An 8,253-nucleotide genomic window follows, 5' to 3' on the forward strand; every position below is an offset into this window, starting at 1 on the left:
CCACTATGCTATGAAGTGGATTATTAATGTGGGTGAGTCAGAATCACCAAGTAATTTAACGGATTGCTAAAAAATTTGGATGAAGGGTTTGCAGGGTGCAGGTTACAGCTGGAAAACTCTAGGCCCAGATTTCCCTGTGATTCAACATCAAACCTCCCTCTAGGCGCTAGTTCTAGAAAAGCCAGCTCTGAGGGGATGTTTGTGTATACTGAAGCTCAACCTGACCTCCAGCCCCAGCTCCTTCCCCTCCCCTGCCCAACTATTCCTGGTTCGTTCTTCTAATTTATATCAAAGTCTGTCTCCTCCTCTAGACTGTAAGCTCACTGTGGGCAGAGAATGTGTCTGTTGTTGTACTCTCCCAAGCATTTAGTACAGTGCACTGCACTCAATAAGTGCTCAATAAATACGATTGACTCTCACTTCTTGGTCATGGGATTACTCTGTATTAAGAATCACCAGGCAGACTCTGGAATAGACAGGTCACAGTGGTAGTGAATGGCATATCTAATGCAGAGCAGTAGCAGAACATTTTTTAACGATATTTGTGAAGTGCTATGTGCCAAGCACTGTACTAAGCACCAGTGTAGATATAATAATAATTAAGTTAATAATTGTAGTAATTGTTAAGCGCATCTATTCTCCAAGCACTATACTAAACAAGAGAGAAGCAGCTTGGCATAGTGGCTATAGCACGGGCCTGGAAGTCAAAGGACCTGGGTTCTAATTCTGGCACCACCACTTGTCTGTTGGGTGACCTTTGGCAAGTCACTTCGCTTCCTCTGGTCCTCAGTTACCTCATCTGTAAAATGGTGATTAAGACTGTGAGCTCCAATCTACCCCAGGACTTAGAACAGTGCCTGGCACATAGTGCTTAACAAATATTTTTTAAAAAAAGATACAAGATTTTCAGGGAGGTTATAGTCCCTGTCCCACATAGGTCTGACACTCTTAGAAGGAAGGAGAACAATAATTTAATTCCCATTTTACAGATGAGAAAACTGAAGCACAGAGGAAGTGAAGCGATTTGCCCAAGGTCACTCAGCAGACAGGCGGTGGAGCCGGGATTAAGAACTCAGGTCCTCTGACTCCCAGATCCATGCTCTATGAACTAAGCCACACTGTTTCCCCCATTCTCTCTGATGCAAATCTTTTCCTTCCTGTGGAGTTGCTAAGGGTTAGTAGGTGCAAGGGATGGAGAGGAGCCTATCCAGAGGACTGCTTTCTATGGCCCCTGAGCTGGGGAACTGGCTATGCTCGGTTGGAACCATAACAGCTTGGAAAATCTTCCCCCAGGGAATTATGGGATCCAGTAAGATTGATACCATTCATTCAATAGTATTTATTGAGTGCTTACTGTGTGCAAAGCACTGTACTAAGCGCTTGGGAGAATACAGTATAGCAATAACGTCATGGCAGAATCTACATCTCATTGCCCTTGGTTCTCCTTGGAAGCCTTCTGGGTTGCCACAGAGCTTTTCAACTGGGAGAGAGGGGGGTGACACTGGGAACATCCTGGTTCTCCTTGGTCTTGGAGTCAGGTTTCGGGGAGGTGTTTATTATTATTATTTTATTATTTTAGTTTGTTAACAAACCTGACCAGTCTGCCAGGTGAGGGACAATCCTGTTCACAAAAAAAACTTCAAGGAAGGAAATTCCACTCCCTCAGTAAGTGGTCTTAGACTGTTACTTTGACCGCTTCTTCTTCCTTCTCTCTCCCCTACGGCCTTCCTGGGATGTTCCCAGTGTCATCCCCCTCTCTCCCAGTTGAAAAGCGCTGTAAGCCTGTTCCCTTTGGTTCACCCATCAGTGGAAGTGGAAATCATCGGGTCAGGATTGTCTCTGAATTCTATTTATACAGGGATGACCCATGAAACACTCCCCATTTTTGGCTAAAACATTCCTATATCTTCAAAGTTGAGTTAACGTTGCTGTGTTAATAAGGCTGTTATTGTTGTTAGAATCACTTCTGTTGTTCTTCTCTGGACTTTCACATGGCTGTCTTCATCTCTCAAGTTTGGGAGTCAGGAAGGTGATCCTGAAGACATTAAAAACAATATTCACCCTAGCTGCACAGGCGATGCATATTACTCACCTGAAACCTTAACCTGTTGAACATTATACTCTGTAAAGAGGAACACAGCCAGTGCTTTGGAGAGGAGGACTCTCCTCAGTGCTTCCAAATTGCCTAGGCAGCCTGTTTATTAACCTTCATATTTTCAGCCAAGGTTACCAACATAAGACATCCACATTATATAGTCAGACAGAGTAAATGTAGCATATATCCAGACGGCAAAAACCATCCAATAGGTATCTGCTACTGTTCTAACAGGGGAAGGCTAAAATTATGGGTGATTACGCTTCCACTTCATGCACTGCTCCTTAATGTGTACAAAGAGGAGAAAGTAATAGTCCCCCTGAAAGCACCTCTACATTCCTTTCATCTGTAAGTGAATGAACATATAGGCTACTCAAAAGTGACGTGTGTATTCTGTTTATTTTATTTGGCAAGGGGGGGAAGAAGAGGGGTAAATCTTTCTCAGGTGAATTTGCTCCCTGGGTAAGTTTGAGTGGATTTTCCAAGCTTGGGGGAATTTTGCTGTTCCCAATTTTGTCTACTTTTTAAAATGGATACAATGTATTCTCTCTTTCCTCTCCTTACTTGCGTGTATGCACTGCATTAACTAGGTCCTTCACACTTTGGCTGTCCTCTCCATCCTTCCTGTTCTTCAGTGCTGATGATAAATCATTCCACAGTGTAATGAGACCCTAAATGGAATCCATCACAAGCTCCAGAGGACCCAGACAAAAAGCAGGGTTGATCTACAAGAGCAGGAAAATGATTTACCTCACTCAATAATGTGGCTTAATAGAGAAAGCAGCAAATATTTCAGAATGCAGAGCTTTTCCATCCCACCAGTTCTAATGGCTTAGAAGCAAGGAGAAGTCTGCAAAAGGTAAGGACAATTAAGAGGAGTTTATTATCTGCTGAAAACAGAGGTCCCATCAGATACTGCTATTCTAAATGCATGATTGCTTGAATGCTGAAATACCTTGACGGGAATTCCGTGCTCATCTCTCCAGGATCAAGCCCGTGGATCAAACCCAAGCCTCTTTCATAATTTGGTAATTTCTAAGTGTTTATTTTGCCAACGAATGAATTACTTGACCTGTAGGCCGTCTGTATCATTAGAAGCGAATGATTCACTCAAATGACAAAAAGCACCTTTGTTGGCTTTGGGAATAGACATGGATGACCAGATCTTCTGTTGCAGTTCCAGGAATTATTCAAAGTCTAGAGTCATTCCCATCTGAATCAAGAGGAAGATATTCTCCCTTGTACTGGCGAGCTCAGAGTTCATTTTCTGCAATGGCAGGAAAGACAGATGTTTCCCTATATTGTCACAGTTTACTCTGTTTATTACAACTGCATAGACTTGTGAAAGCAAGAGAAAGCAGAAAATAAAAACCAGCTCTGGGCTAATAGGCAAACCTTACCTATAATCCTTTGGTAACACTGATTGAGCCTCTTCGGGAACCTGGTGTTCTGTGTACTTCTTCAGCCCCCAGAGCAAGGATCCGGCACCTGGACGATGATCAGGTTGCTATTTCCAGTCCTTGCCAGGCAATGCTTTGACAATAATAATAATGATGATGGCGCTTGTTCAGTGCGTTCGAGGGTCAATCACTGATCTAAGCGCTGGGGTAGATACAAGTTCAACAGGTTGGATGTAGTCCCTGTCCCACCTAGAGCTCACAGTCTTAATGCCCATTTTCCGGATGAGGTAACTGAGGCACTGAGAAATTAAGCAATTTTTTAGTCAAAATATATAATCCTCAGATATTTCAATTTTTGCAACTCTTCGATACTGCTTTACTCCTGCTGAGCAGGAATCCAGGGGATGATTAAAACTGCCATTTGTACAGATCATTTATTTCCAGGATGGCCTAATGGATAGCGCACCAGCCTGGAAGTCAGGAGGACCTGGGTTCTAATTCTGTCTCGGCCACCTGTCTGCTGTGGGACCTTGAGCAAGTCATTTTCTTTTTCTGGGTCTCCCTTCCTACAGCTGCAAAATGGTGATTGAGATTTTGAGCTCCACGAGGGACAGGGACTGTGTCCAACCTGATTAGCTTGTATTACCCCCAGTGCTGAGTCCAGTGCCTGGCACATGGTAAGTGCCGAACAAACAGCATTAAAAAAATGTACTTCCTCTGGCATGACTACAGAATGACACATAAATACTCTGGACATTTTCCTGGGCCCAGTACTCCTGCTCCTGGAAAGGGAAAAGGAAATTCAACTTCTGAGATCTCCAAAAATTAGGTCAACCTCGATTTATTACTGACCATGATGCAGAGCCCGTGATTGCTGCTTCATCTGAGACTTCTCCACTGACACAAATGCTTTGGTTGGATAAAAGCACAATGTGGGGATGTCATTTCTTTAATGAGGATTTAAGAAGAGATAGAGATAAATCTTGCATGAGCACTCTGTCAGACAAAGCGTTTCCAGCGGGCATCGGGGAGGAGGAAGCTTTTAACTGAAACTGGTTTCCAGAAAGAAATTTTGAGCTGGCAGTTAACTAAAAATTCATTTCTTGGAGAACTTCACGTTGAGGGTTTAAGAAAGGTATCTTTTTTTTTTTTTTTTTGGTAATTACCTTTGTGATACTTAAATCTTCCTCAGGCACGAGTTCACGAATTCCACTTCAGGTAACAGTTGGAAATTGGAGTTAAATCAATCGATCAATCTTACTGACTGAGCACTTAGTGTATGCAGAGTACTGTACTGGGTGCTAGGGAGAATACAGCATAACAGAGCTGGGAGACAAGGTCTCTGTCCCCAACAAGCTTACCATCTAGAGGGAGAGGCAGACATTAATAGAAATAAATTACATATATGTACATAAGTGCTGTGGGACTGAGGGAGGGGTGAACAAAAAGTGTAAATCCAAGTCCAAGACCAATGTAGAAGAGAGAGGAAGAAGAGGAAATGAGGGTTTAGTTGGGGAAATCCTCTTGAAGGAGATGCAGGGGGAGATGGTGGGAGGTGTGATCATCTGTCAGATATGAAGAGAGAGGCAGGTCCAGGACAGAGGCAGGACAAGGGCTAGAGGTCACAGAAGGATAGATGAGATCAAGGTACAGCAAGTAGGCTGGCTTTAGAGGAGAGAAGTGTGTGGGCTGGGTTGTACTAGGAAATCAGGGAGATAAGGTAGGAGAGGGCAAGGTGATTGAGTATTTTAAAGCCAATGGTGAGGAGGAGTTTCTGTTTGACACAGAGGTGGATGGCGAGCCACAGGAGGTTCTTGAAGATTGGGGAAACATGGACTAAACACTGCTGGAGAAAAATGACCCGGGCAGCAGAGCGAAGTATGGACTGGAGTGGGAAGAGACAGGAGGTAGGAAAGTCAGCAAGGAGGCTGATGCAATATTCAAGGCAGGATATGGTAAGTACTTGGGTTAACGGGGTAGCGGTTTGGATGGAGAGGAAAGGGTGGATTTTAGTAATGATGTGAAGAGTAAACAGACGGGATTTGGTGGCAGATTGAACATGTGGGTTGAATGAGTCGAGGATAGCACCAAAGTTAGAGATTTGTGAGACAGGGTGGTGCTGTCTACAGCGAAAGGAAATTCAGAGGGAGGACGGGGTTTGGGTGGGAAGATGCAGAGTTCTGTTTTGGAGATCCCAACTCTCTTCTGTTTATCCACATCTGGACTACTGTAAGGTGTTTTGACTGATCAATGTCATCTCTCCCCTCCTTTTTCTTACTATTTTTTGCCATTTGACTTGCATTCTACACCATAAACCTTGTCTGGGTTTATTCCTAAAACTTCAAGTAAGCATTTTTTTCCTCTCCCTTACCCTCCTCTTTCCCTGTCCTCCTTCTCTTCCACTTCTTCCTGTCTTTCTCCTCTACTCTTCTTTCCCTCCTTTCTTCTTCATAATATTGTTGTAATATCACTTCCATTTCCTCCCTCTCCCCTTCTTTACCTCTTTTTCCCCTCTCTTTTCCTCTCTCTCTCTCATCCTTCCCCACTCCCTCCATGCTCTACCACCAAAATCCCACCCCTAATTCAACCCCTACTCAAAATGAAAAGTCTCCCCCGCTCTTGGCAAATGAAAAGAAACCACAAATGGAAAATAAGTCAGGGGAAGCGAAGGGAGGGGGTCCAGTGTCTGGGCTGTCTCAGGCATTTGAAACCCTCTGAGCATTGTAGTTCATATTAATCTCATCTCAGTCAAACTTACTTTTTCATATTTGTACTTCTCTAGACAGTTCTATTTCATGCCCATTCACTTTCACCCCTCTTATATTAAAGCTATAAATTTTTTATAACATCTGATGCATAAGCGATATAATAAAAATAGGCTTTGCACTCACTCAGAGCCCTTCTCTTCTGTGCTCTTCATGGTATTTTGCAGAAATCAACTCACTCTTACAACCCGGTCTCTTTTCTCCCCACTACCACATACACAGGTCCACTAGGTAAAGGAATGTCATTTATCCCCTACTTCAAAGGAATAATAATAATTATGGTATTTGCTAAGCACTTACTACATGCCAGGTAATGTCCTAAGCACTGGGGTGAATACAAACAAATTGGGTTTGGCACAGTCCTCGTCCCACATGGGGCTCACAGTCTTAATCCCCTTTTTACCGATGCGTTAACTGAGACCCAGAGAAGTAAAGTGACTTGACCAAAGTCACACAGCAGACAAGAGGTGGTGCCGGAATTAGAACCCAGGTCTTTCTGATTCCTAGATCCAAACTCTATCCACTAGGCCAAGCTGCTTCATCAGAGTGTTTTTAGAAGGCTATAAAGCAAGCCGCTGCCTGAACAGGATTGAAACTTGAATCCCTGAAATCATAAATTCAGTTCCCAGAGAGGCTGCTCTGTCTCCCAATAACGTGGAATTAGGCTCCATTCAGGAATGAGCTAAGAAGCTGGATCTGTGACCTTTCACCTTCAGCGGTCCCTGTGGCTCTCACAGAAGCATCTCTACAGGGTTGGGGAGGAGACAAGGGTACGGAGGTAAAGGAGGGTGAACTATGGCTTGGATTCCCACTCTCAGGGTCCACTAGAACCTTAAACTGACCTTGGGGAAGGAATAAATAATTGTGGTATTTGTTAAGTGCTTACTCTGTGCACTGGGGTGGACATAAATAAATCGGTTTGGACACAGTCCCTGTCCCACATGGGCTTCACAGTCTCAATCCTCATTTACAGATGAGGTAACTGAGGCCCAGAGAAATGAAGTGACTTGCCCAAGGTCATGCAGCATACAAATGGCAGAACCGGGATTAGAACCTATGACCTTCTGACTTCCAGGCCCGTGCTCTATCCACTAGGCCTGCTGCTCTGTTATCCAGTAGTCCAGGACTATAATAATAACCTTAATTGTGATATACTTTAAGTGCTAACTATGAGCCAAGAACTGGACTAAGTGCCAAGACACAAGATAATCAGGTTCACACTGTTCCGTTCCACATGATGTTGATGATGATAGTGGTATTTGTTAAGCGTTTACTCTGTCCCAAGCACTGAACTAAGCGCTGGGGTATATCAGTAGTCACATGGGGCTCACAGTCTTAGAGGGAGGGAAAACAGATATCCATCTCCATTTTCCAGATGAGAAAACTGAGACACAAAGAAGTTAAGTGACTTGCCTAAAGTCATTCAGGAGGCAAGTAGCCGAATCAGGATTGGAGCCCAGGTCTTTTGACTACTAGACTTGTATTTTTTCTACAAGGTCATGCTGCTTCACCAGATCATGGTGTGGCTCATGGCCTTGATCCAGAAGTGCGTGGTCAGGACGTGCAAGTCCAAAATACAAAAATGTTGCACTCTCTAAAGTTAAATGTTTTTTTCATTCAAATGCTTGTTTATTATACTGACTTTCTTGGGTGTAAGGCAGGCCAAATTTGTTGTGTACTCCTATGTCACACTAAAACGTCCACTGTAATTCTACCTTTCTTCCCACCCCAAAGGGTCCCTACTCCCGGTATATTCTGTGTGCACCAGGCACTTTCCGTGTCCCCCGACCAGACAGCTAGCCATGCTGCTCCCCCGGAGGAACCCAACCTGCTGCCTCCTCCCTCCTCCTCCCCTTCCTCCTCCTTGTCCTCCATGCCAATGAGGAGACTCCAACACATCCTACCTGCCATCACCCGATGAGAAAGGGAAAAACTCCCCGCAGGATGAAGCCGCCACAAAAACACTGGGAAGAGTGGTGGCTGCTGAAGTAGT

The 8,253-nt window shown here is 44.1% G+C and overlaps 1 long non-coding RNA gene across 1 annotated transcript; it reads right to left on the reverse strand.

Annotated features, from left to right (window-relative positions):
- Positions 1 to 1,333: 1,333 nt before the first annotated feature.
- LOC114813284 lies at positions 1,334 to 3,622 on the reverse strand. The gene is made up of 3 exons (XR_003760995.1): positions 3,496 to 3,622; positions 3,224 to 3,362; positions 1,334 to 2,035 (listed from the first exon to the last, which is right to left on the reverse strand). It is a non-coding gene; the product is annotated as an uncharacterized LOC114813284 (long non-coding RNA).
- Between the last annotated feature and the right edge of the window lie 4,631 nt (positions 3,623 to 8,253).

The sequence above is a fragment of the Ornithorhynchus anatinus genome, chromosome 7 (assembly GCF_004115215.2).
Source record: "Ornithorhynchus anatinus isolate Pmale09 chromosome 7, mOrnAna1.pri.v4, whole genome shotgun sequence".
NCBI lineage: Eukaryota > Metazoa > Chordata > Mammalia > Monotremata > Ornithorhynchidae > Ornithorhynchus > Ornithorhynchus anatinus.